A 22,577-nucleotide genomic window follows, 5' to 3' on the forward strand; every position below is an offset into this window, starting at 1 on the left:
CTGACACACACCACAGCCCCTACCCAAACCTTTTAACACACACACACACTTACCTTTTGAGCTTCTAAACTTTCGCTATGTAGATTCAGCTTCTTGTGCTCGAAATACTGAAATTCAAGATTTTAGTATTTTGAGCTTCTGAGCGGAACGGAACCCGTGTGTACATACATACATACATACATACATACATATATACACACACACACACATATATATATATATATATATATATATATATATATATACATAGATATATATATATGTACACATAGCTTTCTCTGTGTAATCATAAATGCCCTTGGGTAAAACAAAGACTACAGAAACATCCTAATGAACTAAAAGAGGTAAATAAGCCATGGAGTATTTCACCTTCCCACAGTCACTTACGCAAACAACTTCTGTTAGCTTGTGAAATATTTAGTCTTGTGTATGTATATAGTTTAGCTATGAATGCTAATCTTTTTTGTTCTCATTTTATGTTCTTAATTGTTGTTGCCCATTATTTTCTATTGCTGGGTTTATGCTGTTAACGCACTTTATTGCTCTACTCATAAGTTTACATTATATTCTGTGTGTTAAACTTGCTGAATAAAGAAAAACAAATAAGGGAACCACTGGGAAAAATGTGCAATGGAAGATAGAGAACATGAACAAAATACTGTTCTGGAATAAAGGTAGTAGACTCGCACAAAAGCCATCCAGTGAATAAAATGGTTAAAACCAGGGAGTAGGTCAATAATACATGTGGTTGTTTATGATAGGAGTATATTAGTAGGTAGGCCAGTAGTCACATAAAGGACAAAGCTTACAACACAGACTGAAATAACAACAAACGGCTATGCAGTCCTTAACTGTCATTTATTGTCTAGTAGCATCCAAGCAGTAATGAAAGATAATGTGGACACTGGTGACAGCAACAGTTACTAATGTGTTGATACTGAAACAATAGCTATGAATATGCATTGTAGTGCACTGGAACCAACTGGAAGGACAGCAGTAATTAAAATATTAAAAAATTCAATTCAGTTAAGTAACTACGATAATAAGAAATAAGCATGCAGAGCAAGAGGCTACATTACATAGTACATATAAACAAAAGGATATGTTTTGCACAAGGAGTGGGTTTGTAGGAAGAGTAGCTGAGTCTGATGATACATAGTAAACCAGATTTCTTAATAGTGAATTCTTTTACATACTCTCAGACAGTCAATAAGTAGGGTGGCAACATACATAATCCTAATGGCCAGCTGGTACAGTAGCATTTCATTTCTGAGTACTAAGGTCAAATGAGCTAAAAATTGACTACTACAGAAAAAACACTAGCATACAGCTTCAGAATATGGTAAATATTCAAGCTTCATTTTAGAGTCTTTTTTAATCCAATAAGCTATAGTAAGGAGTTAAAATGTGACTGCCTTCCATAAAGTGCAGAGCTCCTGAGTATGTAAGATGAACAGTAGTGTATGTAATCTGAAGAACTTAACTTCAGTTGAGTATGCCATTAAGATAAAGTCTGAATAAACAGAAAATGGCTTTTATTGAGAAAAAAGGCAGTTAAAGAAATTGTATTTTGTTGGTCGGGGACTGTTTTCATCTTCACTTAGAAGATTATTATGACCATTTGCTGCAATATACAATGAGAGTCTGTGTAGATGTTTATCATATCCAGTACATTCCTGTAACTGTGATATAAATGGATTTAAAGACCATGTGGTACACTTTATTGTCAAGGACTGGCCTTGTTACTTCAGAATGTGTTATGGACCTAAATCATACTATAGAACAAACATATGAAACCCTCCTTATCAAACACACGAGATCTATAAGTGTGACTGTCTTGCATGTACAAAATGTAAAGTGGGCTGCTAAGGAACTGAGGTGAATTTCAAAATTCACAGTAATATCATTAAATGCTTTTTGCAGTGATAACTTTGCTCCACAGAACTCCCAACTTAGGAGATGTGTCCACAACTATCATTTAACTTCAAGGTATGGGGATATCTGAGTAAGTATAATGAATATGCTGAGGTACCGCAAACATGGAAATAGTATAAACAGTACATATTTGCATTTTAGTCCTCTGTATTGCAGATGCAGGTTGTAGAATTTCAGCAAGAAATCCCTGTGAAATAACAGGGTGACATGACCAAAGTTCCGTAATATGTCCTTCTGCTAATATAGAACTACGGGATTTCACCTTGGACAACCTCACTGTCATAGACTCAAGAGTAAGTGATCCAATACAGTTTTTTTTTCATTTGATGGGACTTGAGTGGGCAACTCAATAAAAAATAATGCTAAATGATCAGTTATGCTGCCAGCTTTGTAAATTCTGTGACAGATTACATCAAAGAGGAAACTGGCTTTCTAAAAGTTCTTTAAGAGTTGCCTTAGGACATGAACTGGTACAAAAACAAATTACCACTGAATTTATGAAATACGGTACACATTAGTTCAACCTGCAATGGAGCTTTTGTCCTCTGCTATACCCCATTAGTTCAGTGTCTTTAATGCAGAATCTCTGAAACACTGGTAGAGTGCTCAATGATGGCTTGAAACAATCCAAAAACCCTCATCCCATTGATGTCACTACAGCAAATATCATTGTATAAACCCAGAGTTTATACTGGCATCTTAATTTCTATATAGAGGCTCTTGCTTCTGTTTACAACAAATACAATGCCAATCTTAGAAACAAACCCTTCTTTTGGAAATTCAGTATACAAATACTGTAAAATAAAAATAAACAACTTATAGCTTTAAAGAAAAGAACAAAAACCCAGTGTGTTATACCCAACATCAAAAGGGTTGACAAATAACTTGAGCAAGATCCAATCTAGCAGAGTTTTTTTTTTAATTGTGAACAAAAAATTACAGCAAACATATTTTAATTATTAAAGGATCCCAGAAAAATGCTCAGTATTTATATCCTTTGGAGGAATTACTCAAGTCTTGAGGATATAGCCACCTTACTTAGAAAAAAAGATCAGCTGCAATTTTTGCCCTCTACCACCTCTTAACTTTCTAATAGGAAGTATCCAATCCGAAGACCCTAAGGGTAACTACAGACCTATCAGCCTTATCACTATCATTTCCAGAGCTATCTCACTAAATAAATCTTAGGTATAACATTCCTACAACCCACAAAGCAACTAAAGGTCACAGAGAGCTCTGTGCCTGGCCATCAAAGCTGTAAATGTGCCAGTCCTACTTTGTCTACTACATACTAGTTCGGAAAAAAAGCAAATCCCAAGAAGGAAAGACATCCCTGATCAGTATCAGTAAGAAACTAAGGTCCCTCATGAAATCATCCAAGGCTAACTTTGAAAGAAAAATAGCCAAGGATTCAAAAGATAACCACAAAGCGTTCTTTAGCTATATTAAGAACCTAAGTGGCAACTCGCAGATATGCACTGAACTAGTGCAAAATAGGACAAAATATACTGAACCTACTGATATTGCCAACATCCTGGCAGATAGATTCAGTGCAAACTTCACCCCCCCTCTCACCTTCAAAAGGGCCCACAACAATACTGGAAAAGTGTAGTGTCCCAAAAATCACAGACGTACAGGTGAAAACAGCCCTTTCAAAAGCCAAAAACACAGCATCACTGGGACCAGATGGTGTCCCAGGCTGCGTCTTGTACGAACTACAGAACGAACTAACCCCCCACCTAAACACGCTGTTCAACCTCAGCCTCTCCACAGGCTATGTGCCCATAGAATGGTGCACAGCAATGGTTATTCCTTTCCACAAAGGAAGGGCCACAACTGACCCTGGTAACTATCGCCCCATAAGCCTGACTAGCCTGGTCTGCAAAGCTATGGAGCGCATCATCATGGAACTCATTAACAAAGACACTGGGAACCTCCAAACAATTGACCCAACCCAGTTTGGCTTTGTTAAGGGCAGATCATGCATACTATACCTGGTTGACTTCTTCAAGGCAGTCACCAAGGCCACAGACAAGGGAACGGTGGTTCATACAGCCTACCTTGACCTTGCCAAGGCTTTCAACACCATTCCCAACTCGGGTATTACAGAAAAACTCACCAGCCTGAACATACACCCCTACGTCACGAGATGGGTTGCCAACTGGCTTACAGACAGAACTCACATGGTAAGAATAGCGGGCTCCAGGTCCAACTCTAAAGCAGTCACAAGTGGTGTCCCGCAAGGCTCGGTCCTGGAACCCCTACTGTTCAACATATACTTCTCAGAAGTATAGGCAAACACAGGAGGACTATGGCTAACCAAGTTCACCGATGACTGCAAACTGGGAGCCATAATTGACTTTCCAGCTGACACAGACATCCTCCAAAAGGGCCTTACTGAGATGGACACCTGGTGTCAAAGTCATGGCCTCAAGCTAAATGCCAAAAAATGCATAGTCATCCCGTTTGGGAAAAACAAAACACCCACGAATTACCACATAGGTGGCAGCCCCCTTAATACAGAAGAGGTAATAAGAGATCTGGGGACCCAGGTAGATAGTAATCTCTCCTTTGACAATCATATTGCTAAAGTAGTTAGGAAGGCCCATCTAATTACTAAAGGCTTCACATCTAGAAATAAAGAGGTTATAGTGCCCCTCTACTTGTCACTCATTAGACCCATCATAGAATACAATGCCCCATTTGGGATGTACCTCACAAGACACTTCCAACAGCTGGAAAGACCACAAAAGTACCTCACCAAGAGGATTACTGGCCTCAAACATATGTCCTATGCAGCCCGAATGAAAAAACACAAGCTGTACTCAGTGGCATATCACTTACTCAGAGGTGATCTTTGCCTGACTTACAAAGCCATGTCCAACTCAGAATTGATGGACATGCTCCACCTAAAAAAATCCAAGTCACTGCGAGCCACGCGCTCTAATGAGCTAAACCTCTCCAAAACAATAAATAGAACATGCTGGAGGGATAGATTCCTGTCACAGAGACTCCCTATGTTTTGGAACTAAATTCCAAACTACATTAGGCAGAGCCCGTCACTAAGATTCTTCAAGAGAAACCTTGACGAGTGGATGGGTTACAGAAAATACACCCCTGGGATCACTTCATTGGCTCTGCTTGACAGATGATCAGTTAATTAATCAATGGGGCAGTGAAAGCCGACACACTCTGGCTAGGCTTATAAATGCCCTCGAGCAGATAGCCTAGTACCTACCTCTGAACCTATATAAACAAAATTTGTAGTAGCACAAAAGCAAGATTAAAAGACCTATGTCTATATTTCAATAAAAATGGGACTTGTTAATATGTCAGATAGCCCTCCAAAGGAATTATTCACTTCTGGAACAAACACCTGCATTCTGTAAAGCAAAGCAAGTCATTCACTGTCTTCAATTTTAAACAGACGAATGGACAGGAGACTGTAGATTTACGTAATTTCTATCTCCCATTCTGTATTGATGGGGAGTAATTAGGTAGACGCAGCAGTGGGATTGCAGTGGCTTGGACTAACTGGCCTACTGCTTAACAGCACATGTTTGCAAATTTATGTAAAGCCACCATTTACAGACTAATGCCATTTGCCCCAACTGTAAAGATACATCTAACAGAGCGCCAGAAATGTTTTATCATCCACAGTTTTGGTAGCCAAATTTTTGGATAAGGTTTGCTTGTCTGTTGTCAATGGCATTTGAAAGCACACAAGCTTCTTTTAAAATTTAGCATTTAAAATTAATATCAGGCAATACATTAGCTTAATAATAATACATATAAGTTTGTCAAAGGCTGTAAGCCTGCACCTCAAAACTCTAGGGCGGGTGGTTGGCATAATGGTTAAGGTGTTTACCTTCTAGACACAAGGTGCAGGGTTTGATTCTCACATGGCAACCTTCCAGACACAAGGTGCAGGATTTGATTCTCACATGGCATAAATGGCTAGGCTTTAAATGACTCACAAGGGCAGTCAGCCTAGTACTAATCTATGAACCTATGAACACAATGAGACATCAAAAGTGCCCCATTATCAGAACAAGTAATGAACTCTTGTCAAGTTTATTTGCATTCACAAAAATGTAGCATATGCCTTTTTGACTTTTGCAACAAAAATAAAACTCAGCTTTGTTCATTTGTTTGTCAACTGCTGGTAAGTAAATACAAATTTGTTCATATAGTCCTTTGGACACTATTGGAGTTCAAATAATTTGTCTAAAAATAAAGAAAAAAGTAACAAAAAATACACAAACATAAACACACACACACACACACACACACACACACACACACACACACACACACACACACACACACACACACACACAGATAGGATGATAGACACCTAGATAAAAATATATATAATTATCTAAGGAATGCGTATTAAGAGACAGAATCTCAAAGGCAGAAAAATACATTTTGAAGAATTTACTTTTCATGTTATTGTAAATACCATTCTGGTGAATATGAATCTATCATGTACTATGCCAAGAAAGTTAAATTATTTGTTTATTTAGGATCATAGGAGATTAGTGGGCTATCAAACCGGAGGTCATTTCAAGACTAGCCATTTTGTCACAATGTAATACCATAGAAATGTTAGTTAATACCCAAGATTGAATTTAGTAATGGCTGCCCATGTCCAGGAGAGTTGTGGATGCTATCCCCATTAAGAATTTATGGTGCCCCATCCACTCATCCAGGTTCCTCTTGAACAGTGTCATAGAGGTGCTCTGTTACACATGAACAGGTAGCCTATTCCAAAGACATGGCAGTCACTGGGAGATTAATGTTTTCTTCCAGCATGTCCTATTTAAGTCAGAGGCCATATTTAGGACCCTGGAACGGGTAACCCTAGTCCTGTTTGATTTATGGATATGCAGCAAGTTCATTAGGTTTGGGTCTGAGACTGCTCTGTATGCCAGGCATAAGTCTCCCCTAAGAAGTCTATATGATACAGAGTATAGTGACAGGGACATTATTTGGTCTGTGTAAGGCATGTGCTGGACTCCCTTCATCTTCTCTGTTAGAAACCTTTGAGATCTCTCCAATTGTTGCAGGTGCTTTGTACGGTACATGTCGAACAGGGAGTCATACTCAATTATGGGCCAGATTAATGCTGAGTATAGAGGAGTCATAACCTATTTTTCTCTCAAAGAGATGCCTTTACTAATAAAGTCTGCTATGTAGAAAGCCTTCCTTACTACAGTACACATTACAGTCAACTTTCGATCCCAGTTTCCTTACCACTTAGTGTGTACTTAGGATATTGTTGTTGATTTGATAGCACGAAGGGACATTGTTTGTGCCAAAGGGAATGATGATGGACTTTTTTGCATACGGTTTGAGACCGTGACTAAGACACTATTCATTTGTCAGTGTAAGATACTTTTAGAGTATACTGACATCATTTGAGGATTCAATAATCACACCCACTTTGCAGTCATCTACAAACTTAGTCAGCCACAACCCCTTAGTTTTGACCTGAACATCTGAGAGGTATATATACCAAACAGGAGGGGGCCAAGCACTGACCCATGTGGCAGCCTGCTGGTTGATGTGGAGTCACACACTTTGATAGAGTATGTTTGGTTTGTGAACCATTTGGCAACCTATCTTACAACAAAGGGGTTTACTTTCACTTTGCTACGTTTATCGGTAATGCCCGAGTGTGGGATTGTGTCGAAAGCCTTTGACAAGTTGAGGTATTTTGTATGCACAGATTTGCCTTTATCATTGGTCTTGATTACACATTTGAAAAAATCCACCAGATTTAGCAGGCAGGATCTGCCCTTGACAAAGCTGAATTGGGTAGGATCCAGGGTTTGGAGGTCACCTATGTCTTTATTTATGAAGCCCATAATGATACGTTCCATGGCCTTAAAGATGAGGCTGGTGAGGCTTATGCATCTGTAATTCCACAGGTCTGTTCTTAGGCCCCATCTGTGGAGGGGATTAACTGTTGCTTTTCTCCATTCCGCAGGAGCAAAGTCTGTGGTTAGACTGTGATTGAAAAGGGTACTTAATGGTGGGGCTAGTTCATGTTTTAGCCTGTTTAGAAAACAGCCTGTATTCTAAAAAGCTGGGGAAAAGTAAATGAATAAAAGAAATGACCAAGAATCCATGCCAACAATTTCAAGGTAAGGACATAAGAAACATTGAAGAAATTATTATTACAGCACCCAAGCAACATTCTTCATTCACCTAAAGGTAAAATATAGTAAGTACATTTGAAGTTGGCATTAGCCATTATAAAAAGCTGACATTAGCCCATTACAAACTAGTATATCCTCAAATGGAAATCCTAGACTTTCCACTGTGTGATTCCTTAAACCTCTTGTATTAGAGGCAACATGAGATATATGCAAATGAACCTATAAGGACATTAAGTGTTTCAGCTATATGGCAATTTTGAATGCCGAAGACTTTTTTCTTTTTAAGTCTATTTATGGACAGATTCAGGCCAATAAAGCAAAACCACACTAGCTGTGGACATGCATGTTTCAGCCTTCTTATGGCATCATCAGCACAGTATAAGTGGAATGTTTGGCTAATCTTTAGACAGGGTTGTCGTACCTAGATGATTGTTGGTTGGGATATTTCCAAACACCCTAATGGTTATAGATGTCAGCAGGGTACGACAACCCTGTGTTTCTAATGGCATGCTGGACTACTTTTTTTCTGTTTCATACTGGTTTATCTGTCAACTATAGTCCAGCTTAAAATTTGATGAAATAATGTTTGTGTGTTTTACAAAACGTGCATGTATTACTTGTTTGTTTTATTAATTGTTACTTGTTTGTTTTATTTAAGTATGTTAAATTTTATATTTTTAAGAATGAAGTTGCAGTTCAGACGTGCAACCTGCCTGATTTTGTAGGATGCAACTGACTGATCCCTGCTGTCATTTGGACACAATTAGAGTCACTGATGTAGCTTTGCAGAAATAGTGTGTGTTTGAGTAATGCAAGCCAAAGTACATTACTGTGACTATAAGTCTAATTTCTTTGTATTTGATAGCAATCAGACAACTAAATCAGACAGACATAAAGTATGTGTGTATATCTATATCTATATATATATATATATATATATATATATATATATATATATATATATATATAGAGAGAGAGAGAGAGTCAATAAAGTGGCTAGAAAGAGTGGGTACTAAGGAAGTCTGGATATGAAGGTGACTGATCCAAGCTGTTGCTGAATCACAGGTAAACAGTCACTGATCTGTCCTAGTACAGCCCCACCCCATTCCAGTTTATCACAAATTAACTGTCAATGACCTCATGTAGCATAGCCCCACCCACATCCTATCAGCCATAAGTGATCAGCTCCCACCCTTGTACTGAAGTCTTCAGCCACAGTCTTTTTTCACCAGTTATGTATAGAATAGTGTAGCATACTGTCATTTTAGATTTCTGGGTAATTCATTAACATCAAAGAATAAACTGAATGTCTAAATATAAAGCATTCAGTGTGCTGCTAAACTTTTAGCAGGAAGAGAATTTGAAGGCACTGAAATCAGAGCACATTTCTACTGAGAATTATACTTCTGTATTTCTAAACATATATGCTCTAGAAAAGCAAATCTGTTCTTCAATTCTGTTGCTATATATATTTCCATTTCTGGTAAACATTTCTTCACTTCTTGCACCATATAGTATCTAAATGTCCAATAAATATGACAGGTCCATTATGGATGTGGGCTAGTTTTACTGACATGCATATGCAACCTGATTTCTATAGGGAAAAAACTGTATCATGAGAGATAGCTTTCTGCAGCTAAACCTTTAGCATCAAATCAGTGTGTGTCATATTATACAGACAAAAATTGATGACTGATTATTGGGATGGTTGAAAGCTATACGGAAATCTCATTCACAGACCCATTTACGTTGTAGACTGCATACGGCAATAAAACGAGACTTGGATGCTTCAAAGACTAGGATGTTAAGACTGGAAGAAAGAAAATCTTTGAGTTGGTTTTGCTAATTAAGGGATGTAAAGAAGCTTTTAGTGTTGTGATGTTTGCCATTCAGTACTGAGAAAAATGAGGTTAGCTTCTAAAGGTGTTTTCACTCCCCCATCACTTTTGGAAGATTCAAAATTATTGTGTCATAGCCTAGAATCTTGGCTTGAAGGAGTCTTCTTCATATAGAATGAGGGATAGCATCTATGACTTGCCCTTCCAATGTTGTCAGTGTACTGATTAATTTTTCAGTGGTTAAAGATTACTTTGAATGGTTGCTGAGTAGCAGATTCACTCACAGATATTAAGTGGTTGCTGCTCAGAATGTCAATGGTTTGCAGTTTTTCTTCTATACACTATCCAGCATGCCCAACTGAAGAGGTCAGAATGGGGTACTTGGAAGACCAATGACTATGAGGAGTGGTTAGCATGGTATTCTGTGTGAGGAACAGTTTTAATAATCTGTAGAATTCATGGTTAACTGGGAGGGATTATAATTAGAGCAATCCCAATCATCCTCTGTAGAGTACTGTTTCACTCCATATGTTCAGTCATCTGACACCGAGTACAACAAATTCTGTAACTCTACAATGCGTAGAACAGCAGAACTTGTTACGGAATGTCCATTTAAGCCCACCCAAAGTGAGAAAACCCAATCTGTGGCCAGCAGTGTGCATCTATTACTCTTGGGGAATTGATGTAAGAAAAATAATCACAGTTGCCTACAACAGACCTCATGTCAACCATGGGAGAATTATGGCTACCAATACTAGTGAAATGTGAAGAACCATAACAGCTGCACCATCCAGATAGGGTTAACTTAAAGAATGCAGGATAGTCATTGCAAGTTTTTTTTAGTTATGGAATCTGGTAGACATTGACATACAGGTCAATATCTCTAGAAATCAGGTGACTGGAGACAGATGTTAGATGTGGAGACACATTCTAAAAACATGCTTCTGCAGCATTTCTCCCCGGGCCTCTGCTGAAAACAGGATCTGTGGAACCTAGTTGGACTTTCCCGGTCAACAAATGTTAAGTAAATAAAAATAAAAGATGTCAGAGTCTACTGATGTCTTCAAATAGGAGTCAGAAACTGAAGTCTTGGATTTTCTGATCCTTTATTGTACATATCTCTGCACAGTATTGAACTACTTTGGACAGGGAATACCCTACACGTTCATTCATGGGAACTGTTGCCAATGGCCTTATAAAATTTTGCTCTTTACAAAGTAATGAGCATCTTGAATGCCTGATATTATAGCTAGTACTGGCAAGGAACTCTGCAAAATCAATGATAGTTACTGCATTTAGAGCTGTGTTTTCTAAGTCCAGGACATACAAAAAAGCAGAAACAATAACAGTCCTTCTTTGGTACTTGGCTATAACAAAGGCTCTTTATAGGCTGGCCTCTTTATTTCATTCTGCACTGAATATTAAAACTTTAGTGGTGCAGTTTATACAGTTTTATGGCAGTATGCAATGCTTTTGCTGTTGTGGCAGATATTATTATTCAATACTGTTTTCAGTTTATGAATAGACATGGTGTTATTGTCATGTAATGTGTGTATGTCAACGATGCTAGGACACATGCAACACATAATATCTGTGTGCCCAAATAATGTACACAGCATGACTTGTGATTTGTCTCTGGTATTTCAGCATCTGATGGCAACTCATTACTGAAATAAAGAACAAATACAAAGGCAAAGATGAATGAAACATAACAAATTAAGGGAACAAATCCTACAATTCTGAACTCTGAGTTGTAGCTGAATAAACAGCAAAAAGAGAAGGTAAGCTAAAACAAAACTTTTTTTCTAAAATATATTTGTAAAATATTTTATGTCATGCTTAAGGAAATCAGAAGTAAGAAACATAGCTACCTAATAATCTTCACATTTAACAATGATTAATTTTATTTCAGAATTTTCCAATATATTTGCTTATTGAAATTCATCAGTGAAAAAATAGTGAATTAAACTGACCAATTATAAAGTTATTGCTTTAATGTAACATTTATGGTACAAAATATTCATAAAAAGGTTGGACTGACTGAAGAAGAAAATTCAATTCTTATCTTACCTTGTGGAGTGTAAAGTGACAATTTCTTCTTTATACTAGTACAGCATTATTACTAATGGGCAGAGGTCAAACAGGAAATTATTCTAGACTGATTGAACACTTACTACCCTTCTCTGATATTTTAGATACATGTCCTTACTATGAAAAGAAGATAAGATAATGGTTGTCTGCTTCTTTGTCTCTTACAGTCTTACCACAGTAGACAGGAGCAAAGGGTCTGCAGTTAATTTGAGAACTGCAGCTTTTTCTAAGACCTTAGAGCTGGATTCCCAGAATTTACTCTGAACTCTATCAGGGTGTAATGCTAACACATCTAGGGCAATCATTATGCAAGGCTTCATTAACTCTATACATTCTAAAAGGGATTAACTATAGTCTGCATGTTATATTAAAGTTAATGCCTAGTGGTTTGAGAAGAGAATTATTACTCATAGGCATCTGGGAAACAAACGTGAATTTTGAATATTACAGAGTCACACACACACACACACACACACACACACACACACACACACACACACACACACACAGACACACACACACACACACACACACACACACACACACACACACACACACACACACACACACCTACCTTTTATATGTGTGTACGTGATAATGTACTCAGAAATAATACTTAAAAAAAGCTAAAGGGTGTGAACACATGGGTATATAATGCTATTCCCTAAATCCCAAAAATGCCATAATGTTGTTCAGAACAAAGATCATACAGAACCTTATTTTTATGAGCATAGAGAGTTTCGTTCTAGAGGTTATAGTCAGCACTATGGGAAATGCTCAAGGACTTTGCAACTAAGTCATTATCCTTAAGGTACTGCTACCTGTCTGTAAGCATGTAGATAACATGCAAAATATTATTTTGATAAGTAAAAATAATTGCAAATTACACAGCATAAAAATAACTCATTCGTTTCATTTGCTTCTCAGGATCATCCTTTGAATATAATGGATGATAAAAATTCAGCATATTTGAAAATTAAATAATCTCTGCATAGTCAGATAAATAATCCAGCCACTGGGTATTTAATATAGAACATTATAGTAGGTGTAGATTAATGTGTGTGTATGTACCTTTAAGAAGTTATCCAAGGGCCTGCACAAGTGTATAAATACTGAGCAAGTGCGAGCCTGAATGCCATTTTGTAGTAAGTTGTTGAAAGCATGTATGTATGTACGGTCTGTTTATTAACTAGTTTGTTCATATTTTACGATGCTGTTGTCCATCCTGATGTGTTTCTATGTATTAAAGCATCTAAATGAAATACCCCACTTCTTGCCATCTATGTTAGAGAGAGGCGAGTGACATGGTGTTAGAAATGGCATGTCCAAAACGACATGGTGTCAGGAGTGGCATGTCTAAAGGCCATGAAGTTAGAGGCAGCATGGCTAAAACGACTTAAGGCACTTCCTTGGAAATGGAGGAATATACAAGAATGAATCATCCCTAAAATGTGCATACTTCGCAAAACAGGTAAGAAATAAATTTCAGGTATTAAAACTTGCTCAGCACTTTTTCTTTTTCATAAAGTATGAAACAAGGCATACAAAACATTCAAAATGATATGCACATAAACTGATATATATGATATTGATAAAAATATCCAACTTACTATGTAAAATGTTTGAAATAATGTCTGAATTGTATAAAATGAATAAAATAAGGGGAAATTACCACATTTTTGCAAAGCATTTATTTTTCGTATTAAGTAAATATATCTGAGTTATCAGAAGTGTAGAAAGTGTTCTCATGTTTGTGCAGTGTTACAGTAAAGCTATTTTGCAAAAGTACAGCCATTACAGGGCATATTTCACAGAATACAGCCATTATAGACCATGATTTGCAAAGTACAGTATTTCAGAGAGTTTATTGTGCACTTGAATGTTATTACAAGCTCACAGAACAATGTGTTCCTACATAATTACAAGGGCCATATTTTCAGTGTTTTTGTGTATACTTTGTGGGCATGGCAGATGGATTTCAAAAACCCAGAGCACTTGTGTTTGACAGTAATATTGCTGAGGACTGAGGAGTGTTTGAGCATGAGTACGATGTTTTCATACAGGCTGCATTTTCTGATAAAGATGACCATACAAAGGCATTTATTCTACTTAATTTAGCTGGGTCAGAAGCCATAGAAAGGAAATGTTCATGTATGCATCTGGTATCTATACAGGAGAAGCAGAAAACTGTCATATTGTTGTACTGGGTGAGTCAAGGGAGGGACTGAGTGCTTAAAACATAAATTTAGAGAAATGTGTAACCCCAGACAAATGTTACAATGGAAAGACACTTATTTTACACAAGGGTTTAAAAGTTTGGTGAAACTTGTGCAGACTATATAACTGACTTGAAAAATAATTTTTTATTATTTTATTTAACATTTGTTAACCGAGAAAGTCCGACTTGGAACAAAGCCAATTTTCATTGCAGGCCTGAGGAGAAATGCTGCAGATGCATATCTTTCTAACTTGGGAGGAAACTGGATCAGCCAGAGGAAACCCACATGAATGCAGGAAGGACATGCAAACTCCGCACAGAAGGTACCCCAGCTGAGAATCGAACTGGAGAACCTCTTGCTGTGAGGCGACAACACTACCACTGCGCCATGCAGCTAAAAAGTTAAAACACCCATATTTAGTGACTTAAGGGATGGGTTGATAAAGGACAGACTTGTGTTTGGTGTTAAAGATGATGCTGTGAGAAAAATTTTGATCCGTGACAGTGATTTAACTTTGAATAAGGCCATTGAGATTTGTCAGACATAGAAGCTCACAGAAAAGCACACAAATATGCTCACAAATGAGAATAGCTTTAGAAGGTACAGTGACAAAGCTCATGTTGATAGTATGTATGCAACACGTAATAAAAAAAAAATAGGCCCAAGCACATGGCAGCAACTCTAACCCCTGTAGCACTCGCTGGTAAACCCCAAAACTTTCTAGCAAATTCCAGAGTTCGGACAGTCTCAGTGAAGCTTAAGAGTGAGTCAGCAAACTCAAAGGATAGGCCCCCACCTAGTCTCATTCCGAACTGTCGAAAATATGGTGGAAGTCATGAATCTAAAAGGAAAAAAATGTTTAGATTTTGGTCAACAATGCCACAAATGTAATAAATGGAATCATTTCAAAAGGTTTTGTAAATCAAAAGGCCCATATTCTTTTATTAAATTGGAACATTTTAAGAAACAAGTTGATCAGTTAGAGAGCTGCAACCCTACTTTTTATGTCAATGGTGTATCAGTGCTTCATGAAACAGTCAATGCAGTAGATTTAAGGGCAAAGAATGAAGCATTCTGTACTGTTCAGATAAAACACAAACCCATAGAGCTCAAAATTGACACAGGTTCCTAGTGTATTGCTATGTCAACAGAAATATTTACTAGACTGTGTGTCATGGTGAAAGGCTTGATTTGGCAAAGTGTGCGAAGCTTGTTGCTTATGGAGATGAAGAAAAACAAACCAAAGGCTCAGTAGTGCTATCATGTTACTCTGCAGGGATAAGCTATGACTTGTCATTTTATGTGGTCAAGAAGCACGTCCAGTCATTATTAGGGCTCAGGGATTTGTTTGAAAATGGGACTGCTTTCATTTAATAAGGAAGTCTACCATGTTAGCTTGAAAGACCACTACTCTAATTTCGCCCAGTATATTTTTTCTACCTATACTGATATTTTCAAAGACAAACTAGGCAAACTTCCAGTTGTGTATGCCATGATGTTAGACCCCGAGGTCAATCCAGTTATCAGGCCAGCACGTAAAGTTCAAATAGCCATGCAGGACAGAGTCAAAGTTGAGTTAGATAAAATGGTGCGACAAGGTGTGATTTGTCCAGTTGAATCTCCAACTGAATGAGTATCTTCCATGGTGGTAGCTCATAAAAAAAGCTCAGATGACATCAGAATATGTATTGATCCATGAGATTTGAACAAAGTGCTAAAAAGACCTCATCATCCAATGCGCACAGTCGAAGAAGTCGCAGCCTTGATGCCAAATGCCACTATTTTTTCAGTCTTAGATGCAGAGAGTTCATTTTGGCAAATTCAGCTTGACAAAAAATAATCATTGCTCACTACATTCAGTACTCCATCTGGTAGGTACAAATTTTTGAGAATGCTATTTGGGATAAATTCTGCAAGTGAAGTCTTTCAACGTGCAATAGAACAAATTCTGGGTATCCTTGTGCTATTACAATAGAGGACATACTAGTAGGAGGTCATGATGAAGCAGAACATGACAGAAACTTCAGAAAAGTTCTAGAAAGGGCATGTCAAGTGAATCTTAAGCTCTATCCACACAAATGCAAATTTAGGCTACAAGAAGCTACTTATGTCGGTCATTTATTTACAAGTACAGGCTTACGGCCAGACCCTTCAAAGCAAACAACCATTCTCGAGATGCCAGCTCCAGACAGCATTCAAGCCCTGCACCGTTTTCTTAGCATGGTCAACTACCTAGGCAAGTTCATACCAGACTTGAGCCAACTATCAGCACCACTCAAATAGCTGACATGTAAAGATGTATCCTGTTCTTGGTTAGAGCAACACTAAAGAGCATCTGAAACAGAGAATTGCTAGTCCACCAACTCTGAGATACTATGATGTTCACAAGCCAGTTACATTTTCATGTGATGCTTCAAAATTTGGTCTTGGTGCAGTCATTCTATAAGAGGATCAACCTGTTGCCCACACATCGAGAACTCTTACCCAATCTGAAATGCAGTATGCCCAGATTGAGAAAGAGCTTTTGACAATTGTGTTTGCATGTTCAAAGTTCCATGATTATGAATATGGTAGACCTATCCAGATCAAAATGGATCACCAACCTTTAGTTGCTATCTTGAGAAAGTCTATGCATTCAGCTTCAGCCAGACTGTAACATATGATTCTGAGATTGCAAAAGTATAATTTCAATCTTGTCTACAAGAAAGGCAAACTTCTTTATCTTGCTGATGTATTGTCCAGATCACCCAGAAACACCACAGAACAGCATGAGAATGAAAATTTTGATTTTGAAGTCATAGAAAAGTTTCTGTCACATGTCTTGATGAGTTGAGAGATCACACAGCCAAAGATCTAGTTTACAAAGGCTTAACTACTTTATCAATCATTATGAAAGGTCGGAAAGTAATTGTTCCAAAGTCCTTGCAATAAGAGTACATTACTGTCTTGCATCATGGTCACCCAGGAGTTGATTCTACCAAAAGGAGGGTGAGAAGGCTAGGATGTTTTGCCTTCTAAGTCACAAGACATTGACAGACTACTTTCATCTTGTTCTGTGTGTAACAGTACTAAGCCACATCAACAGAAGGAATCACTTCGGCTAAACCAGATTCCTGAACTACCTTGGTCAACAGTAGCCACGGACATTTTCGAGTGGAATGGTCAACATTATTTGGTGTTAGTAGACTCTTACTCCAATTGGTTCAAGATTGACTTACTTTCTAATCTAACATCCAGTACTGTCATTACTAAGATGAAGTTTAATTTTGCAGTACATAGTACTCTATACAAAGTTATTTCTGACAATGGCATGCAGTTTAAAAGCCAACAGTTCAAAGGATTTGTTGAAGAATGGGACTTTACTCATGTCATGAGTAGCCCTAAGTACCTGCAGTCAAATGGTTTGGCAGGACATGTAGTTTATAGTGCAAAACAATTGCTAGAGAAGTCAAAACAAGGTAATAGTGATGTTTTCCCTAATATCTTGAATCTCAGAAATGTTCTGCCTGATAAACATCTTGGTTTATGTGCTCAGACTTCTGTCAAGACAAACCAGAACCACATTACCAATCAGTAATCAATTGTTGGTTCTGTGTGTCAAGAACATGTCAGTGAAAACCAATCTCTTAAAGAAATGCATAACCCAGAGGTCCTACTATGATAAAACCAGCAAACCACTTAATCCATTATGAGAAGGAGAAGTGGTAAGGATGCAAACATCTAAAGGTTATGATCGGATTGGTGTGAAGAATATTTGCCCAGAGCTGAGATTATACATTGTAGAATCACAAGGAGCAGTCTTTAGGTGGAATCGGAAACATATGAGACCAGTGTCCGAGCCTATACCACAGCACATAGCCTGTGAGAAAGACTGTTTATCTCAGAGTGAGTTGTCTGGTGTTCCAATTCCTGAGGAAGTTCCAGAAGACATTCCTCTTCCTGTGACAATCCAGAAGTTCCTGATACAATTTGTGCACTGCAGACTGTCCCTGTTGCTAAATTTGGTCCAAACTGTTATGTTACAAGGTATGGTCGCATCTCTAAACACTGTAACAGATATATTGCAACTTGGACATGAACATTGTATTTTATTTCTAATGTCTACAGTAATGCATGTCTAACTCTGATATTGTTTTTTTTAAAAAGGGCAATCTTTTTAAGAAGGAGGATGTAGATCAGTGTGTGTGCAAGTACCTTTAAGAAGGTAAGAGCTTGCACAAGTGTATAAATACTGAGCACACGTGAGCCTGACTGCCATTTTGTAGCAAGTTGCTGAGATGTAAGCATGTATGTCTGTAAGGCCTGTCTGTTAACTAGTTTGTTCATATTTTATGATGCTGCTGTCCATCCTGATGTGTTTCTATGTATTAAAGCATCTAAACGAAATACCCCACCTGCTTGTCATCTATGTTAGAGAAAGACAAGTGACAGTAGGTAACAAAAAATACACAAAATGCCTATAGTTATATGTGACTGTTTTACCCAGCACTTTTTTATTGCACAGCTATTTTCTTCTTAAATAATTCAAACAAAATAAAATGTGTCAATTATAAAAGAAATCATGCAAGTGTATTAATCCATATGAGACTACAGAAGTAATGTTTGCAAAAACTGTCCATTGCAGAGGGTGATCTACTTTGTATTAGTACAGCACGCTTGTGATCAACTGCCTAATGTAATTTATACTAATTTCCAGAGCCTAGCCCCAAGGGAATGACGTCACAAAGGGGAACATTGCCTAATCTTTGCCTTGATTGTCAGCTGTAGAATCCCTTCTGCCTGGATTTTGGTCAAGAAAAACACGAACTTTTCACTCATATTCACAACGAATTCAACAATAGTGGCATCTGTAACTTGTAGTCCATATATCCCCTTAACTTCTAATCCAATGTAAACAAATTAGAATAAAAATGGAAACCATATTGGAAAGAATGGCCAGCATACAGGTCTTTATTACAGCTTAAGGTTTATGTGACTAAAATTAATTTATTCAAAATTCATTTTATGTGCCTTTCTACCAAGATTTCTGCCAGTGAGAAAAAGAAATTAGGAAATGGAGGCCAGTAACTCTGCCATATTTAAAAAAATCAGTTCTGGCTAGTAAGAACACTAGCAGGATGCCAGCAAAGAAGAATCACAGAGAGCATGAAATAAAATCTACTAGAAAAGATGAAGAGAAAACACTGACTTGGAAGAATTCTGCAGCTGTTCAGCAAAAAACATTTCACTTTCTAGCTTTGTTACAAGACATGCTTTCTGACAATCTACAGTAAACACATTAAATGTGTTCAGAACTGATTAAACTAAATGAAGCATTGAAGGAGAATATCAATTCAAATAAAAGGCTGGAAAAAATGAAAGACGCTTTAAACAGCTTTTCAGATGAGTAGATAAAAACTGGAAAAATCAGAGGTCAAAATGAAAGAAAGACTGGCTGAGTATGAGACTTCTTAAAAAGAGCTGCTTCAAAAAATTGTAGAGTTAGAAGGCAGAGCACACAGGGAAACCTGAGATTTTCTGCTGTACCCGAGAAATTGGATTGAACTTATTGTAGTAATTCTTAGAAAGCACAAATAAGCAACTGTACTGGTATTGCACAGCAAGATTTGTTAACTGAAAAGGCATAATATGTTTATGCCACGAGAAGCAGCCAAGACCTGTATTAGTAAGGCTGCAATCACGCTAGCAAAAACAGTTGATCCTAACAAGACTGTGGCAGAAGGGTAAAACATTAAAAATCAGAAACAGTAGAGTGTTTGTGGAATATGATTATCCACCGTACACCAGGCAAAAGAGAAACAAATTTAATGCAGCAATCAGGGAATGTTGAGATGCAGGTGTGTGATTCAAGCTGTTGTATCCAGCTGTCTTAAGAATATTTTTTTTTTTCTGGAGGATCAAATTCAGTTTTTCTGCAGCATGGATAGCCACCCATTGGTGTGAATTGTGGCTCTAGATAATTATCATTGTTGAGGTTACACCCTATCCCAGTGTGCAAAAATGGGAAAATGGGGTTGTGGATGGATGGATGGATGAATGGATGGATCAAATTCAATTTTTGATGCAAAACAAGCTATGGAGGAAATACAAAAGTTTGTTCAACAAAAAATGAGCTAACAAACAGAAAGGGATTATGGTTCTCATTCTTCTGATAATAAAGCTCATAGAGCGATGTTGCCAGTGAAACTTTTTTCCAATGTTCCAAAGGAAAATGCATGAAAGACAGAAAAAAGCATAGGAGTTGACTAGAAAAATTGGGACTTCCTTGGACTCGAACCAGAGCCTGGAGTTATTTAATAAATGTTAGATTATAAAGCACCAGTCACATTTGTGAAATATTTCTCTGCAAAAAAGTGGAAAAAATTGGACTTTTGTTGACCTTGTAAAACTTGGGAACTGAAAAGCATATACCCCACTTCATGTCATTAATGTTTGGAACAACACAAAGGAAAGATGGAAAAAGTAACTGTAAGTAAAGCAATTTTTGTCCATAACAATATTTCTATAAAACATTTTAGGATATAAATTGCATGTTATATAGTAAAGCATTTTCAGTTACTGATATACTAAAGTAAGCAAGCACCTTTTTCCTTATTTTTTTTTTTTTTTAGTTTTAAGAAATTCAGACATTACAATATAAAAGAGAAGAAAGGCTGGACAAGAGCATGTTTAAGTTACTGTAATTTTGGGTTGTTCATTTGGGAGATGGTGTGTAAAAGTCACACATTTTAATATATTTAGAGTTGATATGTGTTCTTTTACATTTGCAAAGGTGAATGGATTAAGGCCCTTGGTTTAATTTAATAAGAGTGTGTGTGTGTGTGTGTGTGTGTGTGTGTGTGTGTGTGTGTGTGTGTGTGTGTGTGTGTGTGTGTGTGTGTGAGCAAGTAAATAAGAACACTGAATGTAATGAAAAGTTTTCCTTCAGCAAAGAAATGTTCAGTTTATGAAGTCTACAGCTGAGGGCAGCTATACCTTTTTACTTATGGGTTGTCATGGAGACAAGCTGACTTGTATGCAATAAAAGCCAGAGCATTTTTTAAGGTTAGATGTTAATGTTTTCCAAAAAACATACAAGCTGTTTTCACATCTGAGAGGGGACTAAAGATATGATAAGAATAGTCAGTAATTAATGTATGTAGGAACTCTGGCTGTAACATGTCTTAATATTAATTTTAGGTAGGTTATACGTGTGTGTGTGCAGCTGTTGATTTAACTCATTCACTCCAATGGAGCTCAGGAAATTTGCACTGTAACTTCCACCGGGTCTAAGCCTTTTGACAGAATCAAATGATGTCCTCACATTTCAAACAAATGTTCATATCTCTGAAACTACAGAGGTTACTAAAGAAGTAGAAATGGCAAACTCTTCAGCGCAAACTATTTTCTTTAGGTTCTAGGTCTAAAACTGAATTTTATAAGTCACAGTAAACACAGTAACTATTACATTTGTAATATTTTGTAAACAACTTGCAATATCTCAGCAACCACTCAAGTTACACATATTCTGCCAGCATCATTTTATTCATCTACCTGAAGCTTTCTTATGAGGCTAAGGAGTGCTGTCTGTGTTACTTGGTTGTTGAGATATTTAGAAAAATGTGAACATTATATCTATATAAATTAATATCATAAAACAGCAGTTGATATGTATTTACCTGCACTAGACAGAGATCAAATATTAATGCAATGAATTTGCCATTGTGTAAGCTTTAAGATGAAATCTTTTAAAACTTGTAATAATTCATGGCTTTTGAATTATTAATGCAAATGTGAACAAACAGAATTTGACATCTAGAGATGTCAGTAGGAGATAACTGCAGAGGAGGAGGCACTCGTATATAATGAGTTAAGACTATTGTGCCTATTGGGGGGGGTTAATCTTCATTATTTGAAGATGTATATTGTCTTGTGTGTTTGTTTTAAGTTAATAGGTTCTGGAGGTGTTTTGGGGGATTGCTTGGTATTTTATTTGAGGGTTTTTATTAAAACAAAAAATCTAGCAAAATGTGTTATAGGTTCAAATGGAGATAACAAGAAACAACTGTATAATAGATTAACTTGCCAAACATTAATGGTTGCATGTAGCACACAAGCTGGAAATAGATATTTGAAAAAGCTGTTATATATAATTGGTGGGAACAATAACTTCTTATGACTACATTATCTATATTATTATAAAATGATAATGGCCTCAAAGGTATAGTAAAAATGAAAGAATACTGAATTACATTAAGAAATGCAGAGTGCAAATACCATTGCTACAGAAGGAACATTTAGGAAGAAATAAGCATGCAAGTTTGATAAAGAAAAGATTTCAGGAGGGA

The 22,577-nt window shown here is 37.1% G+C and overlaps 1 protein-coding gene across 1 annotated transcript in view; it reads right to left on the minus strand.

Annotated features, from left to right (window-relative positions):
* CARMIL3 (capping protein regulator and myosin 1 linker 3) overlaps positions 1–22,577 on the minus strand; it is a 3,552,770-nt gene that overhangs the window by 1,210,666 nt on the left and 2,319,527 nt on the right. The window lies entirely within an intron of this gene.

Source organism: Protopterus annectens, chromosome 16.part0 (genome assembly GCF_019279795.1).
Source record: "Protopterus annectens isolate FY-2018-M chromosome 16.part0, PAN1.0, whole genome shotgun sequence".
NCBI classification, from domain to species: domain Eukaryota; kingdom Metazoa; phylum Chordata; order Ceratodontiformes; family Protopteridae; genus Protopterus; species Protopterus annectens.